The 12,022-nt window shown below is 37.2% G+C and overlaps 1 pseudogene; it reads right to left on the reverse strand.

Annotated features, from left to right (window-relative positions):
* Window positions 1-7,712: 7,712 nt before the first annotated feature.
* The window catches only part of LOC110306345, a 9,595-nt pseudogene continuing 5,285 nt past the window's right edge, over window positions 7,713-12,022 (reverse strand).

Below are 12,022 nucleotides of genomic sequence, written 5' to 3' on the forward strand. Positions count from 1 at the left end.
AAGTGACACTTGTAATGGATGGAAGTCCATTCACACATGACTAAATACATGAGTTCATAATGCTTTTGTTCAGCTTTGAAACAGGGTCTTACTTTATAGCTCAGGCAGGCCTGCAACTAACTATGTAGTCCAGGCTGGCTTTGACTAGAATCCTGCTCAGCCTCCTAGGCATACAGGCATAACCATCCATTAACAATGTTTCTTATAACACGTTAAGCTATGCATTTTGTATCTGGCTTTTAGTACATGTACTTTATTTTATACTTTTTTAAGATGTTAAAATGAAAAAAAAAAAAAAACAAAGCTTGGGATCTCCCCTCAAACTCACCAATGTGAAAACTACCATAAATATCCACAGAGGGGTCCTAGAAATCACCTACATTATAAAAACACTTCCAAGTAATAAGCTAAGAGTATTTGAAAAATATTCTATTAAAAAAAATTTTTTTTTGGTTTTTCGAGACAGGGTTTCTCTGTATAGCCCTGGCTGTTATGGAATTCACTTTGTAGACCAGGCTGGCCTCAAACTCAGAAATCCACCTGCCTCTGCCTCCCGAGTGCTGGGATTAAAGGCGTGCACCTCCACGCCCAGCTTAAATTTTTTTTTATGGTCTTATTAGCCAACTCATTAGCCACAGCTGGCCTCGCACTCCTGCCCCTTCTATACTCACCTCCTGAATTACAGGCGTGCTCCTGCATGCCTGGCTAAGAATACACTTCAAACGCAGAAGTTGTTGCAGTATTATATTATGTACTATAATTTGGCTAAATCGGATTTTGGTGACTTCAAGTTCTTCCCTTTCCTCCTTTCTCACAAGATTATTCACGTTCCTTATTGGAGATTAGAGCATGAGAATTTGAATAAATTTCAGATTTCCTTTAATGTCCATATTTTGTCCCTCTCTCCGTCTTTTAGCATAGAACAGAGATTGGCTTTCTCGCCTAACCATGATGACAGTTGGGATATGTAGCATTATACACACATCACTAATGGACACAGGAAGTTGCTCCATCACATAGCCAGCCTGTGTCGTGTCACTTCCATCTGTTAATGGCTGTTTCTCGTGGTTAAATGTCTAATAGACTCAAGCATGTAAGGGCAGATCTAAGCCAGAAGGAACACGGTTTTTGAATGAAACATAACAAAGATAAGCAGGTAATACTGTAGTACATGTTTCTCCATCAAACACCGACAATTCCCCTCCAGTCCTTCAAGCAGCATCTTAAATGGTACGAGTGAATGGTCCCCTTCCTAGTCATAAAATTATGTGGTGTTTGACTCACATATTCAAGAAGTGAGCGGTCTAGCACTCTGCGAATAATGGCTTCCTCAATTATATCAAAATCTATGAAATCATCGTAAAACGAAGTGTGACTGACTTGCAAATGTCTAATTAAACTGCCATTAAAGGTACTTGGGCTTTCATTAGGTCGTGAATGGCAAAGCGGACAGAACACGGGCCTCCTTTCTGATCTGTGGTGGATAATGCAATGATCCAGCAAGCAGTCTTCATCCAGTTCCCGCTGACAAAATGGACATACACATCAGAGTCCCACACTCGGCGCAGTTCTGGTATTCTGACTTCATCCTCTTGGCTATGTCAGTTGCGGGCACTCCCTCTGAAGGAAGGTATGCCCGGCAGTATGGACATGTCCATTTATTATTGTTCTTTATACTGGTCGCAATGCAAGATCGGCAGAACCCTGATGTGAAGCTTAATCCAGAGGCCCACTTGGTGGTGTACAAATACAACTACAGCGGTCAGATGAGGAATGCCCAAATTTTTATTATTAGATTTATTAGGCTATAGATGATAAATAAAGGAATAAAGAGATGGGGATAGCTCATTACTGGAACACTTGTGTAGTTCCAGCCTCATAGAAAATGACAATAATTATATACAAAATGATATTTTAATAATATACATTATAAAAATCAAGCAAATTAAAATATTTACTCTTTGTGTTACTAACACATAAGATCTATTCTCTTTAAACTTTTTCATGTAAGAAGATACAGTTTTATTTATTTATTTATTTATTTTTGTTTTTTAAGACATGGATTTTTTCATTTAAAAAATTAATTTATTCTCTCGTGTATTATATCTGTACAACAGTTCTTTTCTCTATTCTACTACACCTTCCCCACTCTCCCCATCTCCTCCCTTCAGAAAAGGCAGGCATTCCAGGGATATCAACCAAACATGGCATATCATGTTGCAATGAAATTAATTATATCACTTCATATTAAGGCTGAATAAGGTAACCCAGAAAAAGTCCAGGGGTGCTAAAAGCAGAAAAAAAAAGCATCAGAAATAGGCTCTGCTCACTCTGTTATGTATCCAAGCAAAACAACAAGCCATACAACTATAGTATAATTATAGAGGCCCTAGGTTAAACTCATTCAGGCTCCCTGTTTATACATCCAATCTCAATGATCCCCTATGAGTCCATGCTAGGTGATTCTTTGGGTTTACTTATGGTGTCTTTGACTCCTCTGCCTCCTACAATTCTTTGTCCACATTTCACCATAAGTCTCTGATCTCCATCTAATGAATTTTGTTTGTTTGTTTGTTTGTTTTGTCGAGACAGGGTTTCTCTGTGTAGTCCTGGCTGTCCTGGAATTCACTGTGTAGACCAGGCTGGCCTACCTCTGCCTCTCAAGTGCTGAGATTAAAGATGTGTGCCACCACTGCCTGGCTCCATCTAATGTTTGACTGTGGGTCCATCAGTTGCTAGATGAAGCCATTCTGATGACAATTGGGTTAGCCAACAAATATATATATATATATATATATGTGTGTGTGTGTGTGTGTGTGTGTGTGTGTGTGTATGTGTATACAATATATATGCATATATGCATATGTATATATGTGTATATACATATATATGTATATATGCATATATGTATATATGTATATATAATAGTATATTTTTAACATTTATTTATTTATTTATTTATTTATTTATTTATTGCTAGTTGTATTTGATGCCAGTGGACTGGGGGCAGGTGGGGCAGAAACAGAAAGGATCATGTGTGGAAAGGATGGAGACAGAGAGTAATGGGAGAGAAAACTGGAATTGGGAGGCATTCATGGGTGAGGAAGAAACCTACTGCAATGCAAACTCCCAGGAATTCATTAGAGTGACCCTACCTAAGACTCCTAGTAATGAGGGAAAAAGATCCTGAACTAGTCATCTCCTATATCCAGGAAAAACTTCCAGTAGAGGGTTTGGTGCACCAACATAAACCTTCAGCTAACAATTTGTCTTGTCATCAGGATATACTGGGATAAAGGTGACACAGAAATTGTGGGAGTGGAGAAACAATGACAAGTCCAGCTTGAGACTTATGCCTGTAGTCCACCCCTGACACTGTCTAGAGTACCAGAAACCAGATGTCTCAGACACAGGGTTTCTTATCAAATGATATTAACTAGAATCATCCTGCTGTACAAAAAAAATCTATAGACTGTAGCAGATTTAGTTTTGAGGTAAAAATCATATTGGAGACTGAGTCAAATCCAAGGGTCTAGAATAAAGCTCTTATGGTTAACACACAAGACATGCATTTTTCTTTCTTTCTATAGATATACTTCTAAAATAAATACCATAATGGGAAATGAGTTAATTTAAATGTGCAGCAACAATTATTGAACACCGAGAAGGCTGAGAGGAGAGGAAGATTTGGGAGGATAGATTTTTTTTTTTAAACACAGATGAGTAGGAACAATATGTCCTAATTTTCTTTACTTTGTAATACCTTTCCAATTGGTGCATTTAAAGTTTGTATAACTTTCTGTTGTCCTTCAGTGTGCAAAGGATGTATTTTCCTGAGAGAAACCAAGCCTCTGTAAAGTATTAATTGAATATGATAGAATCACTAACTCATTTGAATGTGAGCAGTCAATTGAGAGACTCTCACAAAAGCAATGAAGATGATGTGTTGTGTGTAATTATGTGATTTACACAAAGAAAGAAGCACATTTTCATGTTTGCAGAATAATTACACTTGTGACTCTTCAGAGAACCTTGAAAGATGTTAACCATCACCTCTTCATTTAACTGATAGCATTGTTTGGTTTAGCCCTCTGACATGTTCTCTCCTCATGATCTTCGAAGTTATTTTGTATCAGAAATCAGATGAAAATGTTTTTACTCAAAATCCATAGGTCTTATTATGATCAGAATGAAATTTGAACCTGTTTAGTCTGCTGAGCTGCCAAGTCCCATAGGCCACCTTTACCCCCACAATTCTCAGGAAAAATCCAAGTCTCACATGCTATGCCTCAGTTCAGTGTAGGGAGTCTCTGGATCCTATCTTACCTGTCTTTTCTGAGACTTAAGTATTCCTCTGTCTATATCCTAAGATCCTAGTAAAACCTGTATCTCTGAAGTCAAAAGCATCTCCTTCCTAGATGTCTGTTTCAGTTATTCTTAGATGGATTGGGTGCCATGGCTTATGATTGCTATGCCATCATCTCTAATCCACTGCTTTATGCTCAAGCTATGTCAAAGAAGTTGTACATCTATTTACTTGTATATTCCTATAAGGAGTGATGTCAACGCAATAAATATTATTAACAGGCAACACACGTTGAACTTTTATGGTGACAGTGTCTTTGATGATTTTTTTTCTGTGATGTCTGGTGAGGTTGGCATGTAATATTAAGAAGAGTTAAACGTCTGTGCTGTACTTCCTTCTAGCATGTAATGTCATTACTCTTATCCTGGTAATCTTGGCTTTCTAGATTTTCATCATTGCTGCTATGTTGAGGAGCCAATCCACTGAGAGTACTTCCAGTTTTTTTTCCACCTGCTTCTCACACCTTATCTCTGCAACCTTATAGTATGACTCCATTCTCCACATATACTCTTGCCCAAGTTCCAGATATTCCCTAAAGAGGGACAGACTGGTGTCTACCTTTTATACTCTATTAATTCCCATGCTGGATACCATGAACTACAGACTAAGGAATAAAGATATATAGGAAGCTCTGAGAAAACTCTTCAAATTAGTTCATTCTGAAGTCTAAGTTGACAAATAATGATCAAAACAGGATTATGTGATTATGAACTATTTGAGTCAAGGTAAAGGTGCTGAGAATTTATAGGTAAAAATTTTATTGTTTGAAACTCAACAGAAATTGTTTCATTAGTTTACATGTTTTATGTAGTAGTATGAATTTTTTATTTTTTAGTGTAATAAGTTATAGGTTTTCTTGTTATGCTTTCATGCACAATGTATTTTACACTCATTCAGTTTGTATTTGTTGAGTAATTGAACTGCAATCTACTATTGACAATTAATTTATACTATTTTTTTCTTTCTAAATATTTTATTATGTATTTTCCTCATTTACATTTCCAATGTAATCCCAAAATTTCCCCATACCCTCGCCCCCACTGCCCTACCCACCCAATCCCACTTTTTGGCCCTGATATTCCCCTGTACTGGGGAATATAAAGTTTGCAGGACCAATGGGCCTCTCTTTCCAGTGATGGCCAACTACATCATCTTTGATACATATGCAGTTCCTTTTAGCTCCTTGGGTACTGTCTCTAGCTCCTCCATTGGGGGCGCTGTGATCCATGCAATAGCTGACTGCAAGCATCCACTTCTGTGTTTGCTAGGCCCCGGCATAGTCTCAGAAGAGACAGCTATATCAGGGTCCTTTCAGCAAAATCTTGCTAGTGTATGCAATGGTGTCAGCGTTTGGAGGCTGATTATGGGATGGATCCCTGGATGTGGCAGTCTCTAGATGGTCCATCCTTTTGTCTCAGCTTCAAACTTTGTCTCTGTAACTCCTTCCATGGGTGTTTTGTTCCCAATTCTCAGAAGGGGCAAAGTGCCCACAATTTGATATTCGTTCTTCTTGAGTTTCATGTGTTTCACAAATTGTATCTTATATCTTGGGTATTCTAAGTTTCTGGGCTAATATCCACTTGTCAGAGAAAACATATCATTTGAGTTCTTTTGTGATTGGGTTACCTCACTCAGGATGATGTCCTCCAGGTACAACCATTTGCCTAGGAATTTCATGAATTCATTCCTTTTAATAGCTGAGTAGTACTCCATTGTGTAAATGTACCACATTTTTTGTATCCATTCCTCTGTTGAGGGGAATCTGGGTTCTTTCTAGCTTCTGGCTATTATAAATAAGGCTGCTATGAACATAGTGGAGCATGTATCCTTCTTACCGGTTGGAACATCTTCTGGATATATGCCCAGGACAGGTATTGTTGGATCCTCTGGTAGTACTATGTCCAATTTTCTGAGGAACCACCAGACTGATTTCTAGGGTGGTTGTACAAGCTTGCAATCCCACCAACAATAGAGGAGTGTTCCTCTTTCTCCACATCCTGGCCAGCATCTGCTGTCACCTGAATTTTTGATCTTAGCCATTCTGACTGGTGTGAGATGGAATATCAGGGTTGTTTTGATTTGCATTTCTCTGATGATTAAGGATGCTGAACATTTTTTCAGGTGCTTCTCTGCCATTCGGCATTTCTCTGGTGAGAATTCTTTGTTCACCTCTGAGCCCCATTTTTTAATGGGGTTATTTGATTTTCTGGAGTCCACCTTCTTGAGTTGTTTATATATATTGGATATTAGTCCCCTATCTGATTTAGGATAGGTAAAGATACTTTAGCAATCTGTTGGTGGCCTTTTTGTCTTATTGACGGTGTCTTTTGCCTTGCAGAAGCTTTGCAGTTTCATGAGGTCCCATTTGTCAATTCTCGATCTTACAGCACAAGCCATTGCTGTTCTATTCAAGAATTTTTCCCCTGTGCCCATATCTTAGAGGCTTTTTCCCACTTTCTCCTCTATAGGTTTCAGTGTCTCTGGTTTTATGTTGAGTTCCTCGATCCACTTAGATTTGACCTTAGTACACCAGTTGTGCCAGCACCATTTGTTGAAAATGCTTTTTTCCACTGGATGGTTTTTGCTCCCTTGTCAAAGATCAAGTGACCATAGGTGTGTGGGTTCATTTCTGGGTCTTCAATTCTATTCCATTAGTCTACTTGTCTGTTGTTATACCAGTACCATGCAGTTTTTATCACAATTGCTCTGTAGTAAAGCTTTAGGTCAGGCATGAAGATTCCACCAGAGGTTCTTTTATCCTTGAGAAGAGTTATTGCTATCCTAGGTTTTTTGTTATTCCAGATGAATTTGAAGATTGCCCTTTCTAATTCATTAAAGAATTGAGTTGGGATTTTGATGGGGATTGCATTGAATCTGTAGGTTGCTTTTGGCAAGATAGTTTTATTAAGGAATTTATTGGTGATATCCTTGTATTGATGTAATACCACACAGTCTTGCCTATACACCCAAGTATCTTAGCAGTCAAAAAGTACTTTTAAGAGAACAACAATGGCATGACCAACCTAAATTTAAACTATGCTCGTTGAAAATGTAATTTTTATTTCCCTCCAACTCTTTCAAAATTAACCAAGATGAATTTTATGAAAAACTAAGAGACAGATATAATACGTAAGAGCATTAAGTTTTCAAGCACATAAACTATAGGTGTTGAATGAATTATATTATACATACAATTCAAAAGTAATAAGTAAAAGTCATTTGCTCATCATTTCATCATCCAGAGGATCACTTATTCAATTAAGTGAAATGCTTAAATGTGAGAACACATGGAAAATGGACTTATTGGAAGAATAGGTTAACAGCACTTAGCCAAAACTGATCATCCTCATGTGTGTGGTTGTATCGTCTGTGATGCTTTCCTGAAGGCATCTTTGACATCTTTGTTTCTTAGGCTATAGATGAGAGGGTTGAGCAATGGGTTGACTACAGTGTAGAAGAGGGCAGCCACTTTGTCCTTTTCTAGAGAGTAGGTTGAACTAGGTCTTGAATACATGAATAGCAAGGAACCATAAAACAGCATGACAGAGACTAGGTGAGAGGCACAGGTAGAGAAAGCCTTATGTCTTCCTGAGGCTGAGCATATCCTCAAGATAGCCAGGAGGAAGTTGAAGTAGGAAACAAGGATGGCAAGAATGCTGGAGAGCATTGTGAAGCCCACCACACCCAGGAGGACTTTTTCATAGACACGGGTATCTGTACAGAGCATTTTTCCAAGGGTGGTGCATCACAGAAAAAGTGGTCAATAATATTTTTACCACAGAAAGTTAGCCAGAAGGTGTTTGCAGTATGGGCCATGACATTTAACTCCCCCCTCCCACCCCCATTGTAACACCCAGCTACTAGCCCAGTACAGACAGAAGATGACATGATGCTTGAATAGAGCAATGGACTACAAAGACTCTGACCATAAATTCCATCTCATGAAGATGATAGAGACCTTTAAAGAGGATATCAAAATTCCCTTTATGAAGTACAGATAAACAATCAAACAGGTATAAGCCCTTAAATAGGAAACAAATAAATCCCTTAAATAAAAACAGGAAAATACAATGAAACAGGTGAAGGAATTGAAAAAAATTGTCTAAAGTCTAAAACTGGAAAAAGGACCATGACGAGATAACAAATGGAGGCCATCTTGGAGATGGAAATCCTAGGAAAGAGAACAGGAACTACAGACACAACCATCACCAAGAAAAATGCAAGATATGGAAGACAGAATCTCAGACAAAGAAAATACATTAGATATTGATACACCAATCAAAGAAAATACTAAGTGTAAATATTCTGAACCTAAAATATCCAATAAATTTGGAACACATTGAAAACAACAAATCTAAGAATAATGGGACTAGAAAAGGATAAAGATTACCACTACAAAGGGCCAGGATTATAGAAGAAACTTTCCAAACCTAAAGAGATGGTCAAAATATACAGGAGGACTACAGAAGTATAGTGTTTCCCTAATTTCTGATTCATTTTTATAAAGGAACCCTACTGATTTTTGTGGGGGTCGTGGTAGTGATGGTGCTTGAATTTTGTATTCAGCCACTTTGCAGGAGTTATTAATTTGGTAGAGGATTTCTCTCATAGAATTTTGGGGATGGCTGATATATACTATCATATATCCTTGAATAGTGATAACTTGAATTGTTTCTTTCCAATTTCTATTCCCTTGATAATTTTGTGTGTGTGTGTGTGTGTGTGTGTGTGTGTGTGTGTGTGTATGGCCTTGTTGCTCTAGCTAGAACTTCACATACTATATCAAATGGAGTGGGAGACAGTAGGCACCTTTGTCTTGTCCCTGATTTTAATGGGATTGCTTCAAGTTTCTCTACATTTAATTTGATTATTTTTGCCTTGCTGTTTATTGCTTTTATTATATTTATGCATGTGCCTTGTATTCCAGATCTTTCGAAGACTTGTAACATGAAGGGGAGCTGAATTCTGTCAACTTGTTTATATAGTAGATCACATTGATGGATTTTCACATATTGAAATAGCCCTGCATCCCTTGGATGAAGCCTACTTGATCATGGTGAATTAGATTTTTTGATGTATTCTTGGATTTGGTTTGTGAGAATTTATTGGATATTTGCAATGTTGTTCATAAGTGAAATGGGTCTGAAGTTCTCTTTTTTTGTTGGGTCTTGGTGTGGTTTAGTTATCAGTGTAACTGTGGGCTCATAGAATGAATTAGGTAGTATTTCTTCTGTTTCTCTTTCGTGGAATAATTTGGAGTATTGATATTATCTCTTCTTTGAAATACTGGTAGAATTCTGCACTAAACAATGTAGCCCTGGGTTTTTATTTTGGTTGGGAGGCTTTTAAAGGCTGCTTCTATTTCCTTAAGGGTTATGGCACTGTTTAGATAATTTACTTGATCTTGATTTAACTTTAGTACATAGTATCTATTTAGAAAATCATCTACTTCATCTAGATTTTTCAGTTTTGAGTAAAGGGTTTTGAAGTAAGATCTAATGATGTTTTGAATTTGCTCAGCTTCTGTTGTTATGTCTCCCATTTCATTTATAATTGTGTTAATTTGGATACTGACTCTGTGCCTTTTAGTTAGTTTAGCTAAGGGTTTCTCTATCTTGTTAATTTTTTCAAAGAACCAGCTCTTGCTTTTGTTGATTCTTTGTACTCTTCTTTTTGTTTCTAACCAATTGATTTCAGCTCCGAGTTTGACTGTTTTCTGTTGTCTATTCATCTTGGGGGTGTTTGCCTCTTTGTGTTCAGAATTATACCAGAATTCTCACTGGAAACTATAAAAACCAAAAGACCTTGGACAGATGTCATACAGACCCTAAGAGTACACAAATGCCAGCCTAGACTAAAATACACAGCAAAACTCTTAATTGCCATAGATGGAGATACTAAGATATTCCATGACAAAACCAAAGTTTTACAATATCTTTCCAGAAATCCAGCCCTACAAAACATAATAGGTGGAAAACACCAGCACAAGGAGGGAAACTACAACCTAGAAAATGCAAAAAAGTAATCTTTTTTCAACAAACCGAAAAGAAGATAGCCACACAAACACCTCTAACAGCAAAAATAAGAGGAAGCAACAATCAAAATATCTTTCCATAAATCCTGCCCTAAAAAGTATAATAGATGGAAAACTCTAACACAAAGAGGGAAACTGCAACCTAGATAAAGCAGGAATGTAATCTTTTTTCAACAAGCCCAAACAAAGATAGTCACACAAACATAATTCTACCTCTAACAACAAAAATAATAGGAAGCAACAATTACTTTTCCTTAACATCTCTTAAGATCACTGGATTCAAGTCCCCAATCAAAGACAGACTAATAGTCTGGATACATATAAAGGACCCAGCATTTTGCTGCATACAGGAAATGCACCTCAGTGACAATGACAGACACTCTCAGAGTAAAAGGCTGGAAAACAATTTTCCAAGCAAATGGTCCCCAGAAACAAGCTGGAGTAGCCATTCTAAAATCCAGTAAAACTGACTTTTAACCAAAAGTTATCAGAAAAGGTAAGGAAGGACGCTTCATATTCATTAACGGAAAAAAATCTACCAAGATGAACTCTCAATTGTGAACATCGATGCTCCAAATGAAAGAGCACCCACGTTCATAAAAGAAACTTTAATAAAATAAAAGCACACATTGAATCCCACACAATAATAGTGGGCAACTTCAACACCCCACTTTCATCAAAGGACCGATCATAGAAACAGAAACAATATAGAGATACAGTGAAACTATCCGAAGTTATGAACCAAATGGATTTCTCAGACATTCATAGAACATTTCATCTTAAAACAAAAGAATATACCTTCTTCTTAGCACCTCATGGTACCTTCTCCAAAACTGATCTTATAATTGGTCACAAAACAGGCCTCAACAGATACCAAAGATATAAATAATCCCATGAATAATATCAGATAATCACAGACAAAGGCTGATTTTCAATAAACAGCAGCAACAACAACAACAACATTCAGGAAGCCCACATACACATGGAAGCTGAACAATGCTCTACTCAATGATAGCTTGGTCAATGAAGAAATAAAGAAAGAAATTACAGGCTTTTTAGAACTTAATGAAATGTATGTACACATACTAAGACTTAAGGGTCACAATGAAAACAATCCTAAAGAAAACTCATAGCTCTGAGTGCCACCAGAAAGAAACTTAAGAGAGCATACACTAGCAGCTTGACAACACATCTGAAAGATCTAGAACAAAAAGAAGCAAATACAACCAAGAGGAGTAGACAGCAGGAAATAATCAAGCTCAGGGCTGAAATCAACCAAGTAGAAACAAAAAGGACTATACAAAGACTCAATCAACCAGGAACTGGTTCTTTGAGAAAGTCAATAAGATAGATAAACCCATAGAGTAACCAGAGGGCACAGAGACAGTATCCAAATTAACAAACTCAGAAATGAGTGATATATAACACAGAAACCGAGGGAATTCAAAAAATCATCAGAGCCTACTATAAAGCCTGTACCCAACAAAACTAGAATATCTGGGTGAAATGGACAATTTTCTAGATAGCTACCAAAGTTAAATCAGGGTAAGTTAAACCTTCTAAACAGTTCCATAGACCTAAAGAAATAGAAGCAGTAATTAAAAGTCTCACAACCAAAAAAA

The sequence above is a fragment of the Mus caroli genome, chromosome 2, assembly GCF_900094665.2.
Source record: "Mus caroli chromosome 2, CAROLI_EIJ_v1.1, whole genome shotgun sequence".
NCBI classification, from domain to species: Eukaryota; Metazoa; Chordata; class Mammalia; order Rodentia; family Muridae; genus Mus; species Mus caroli.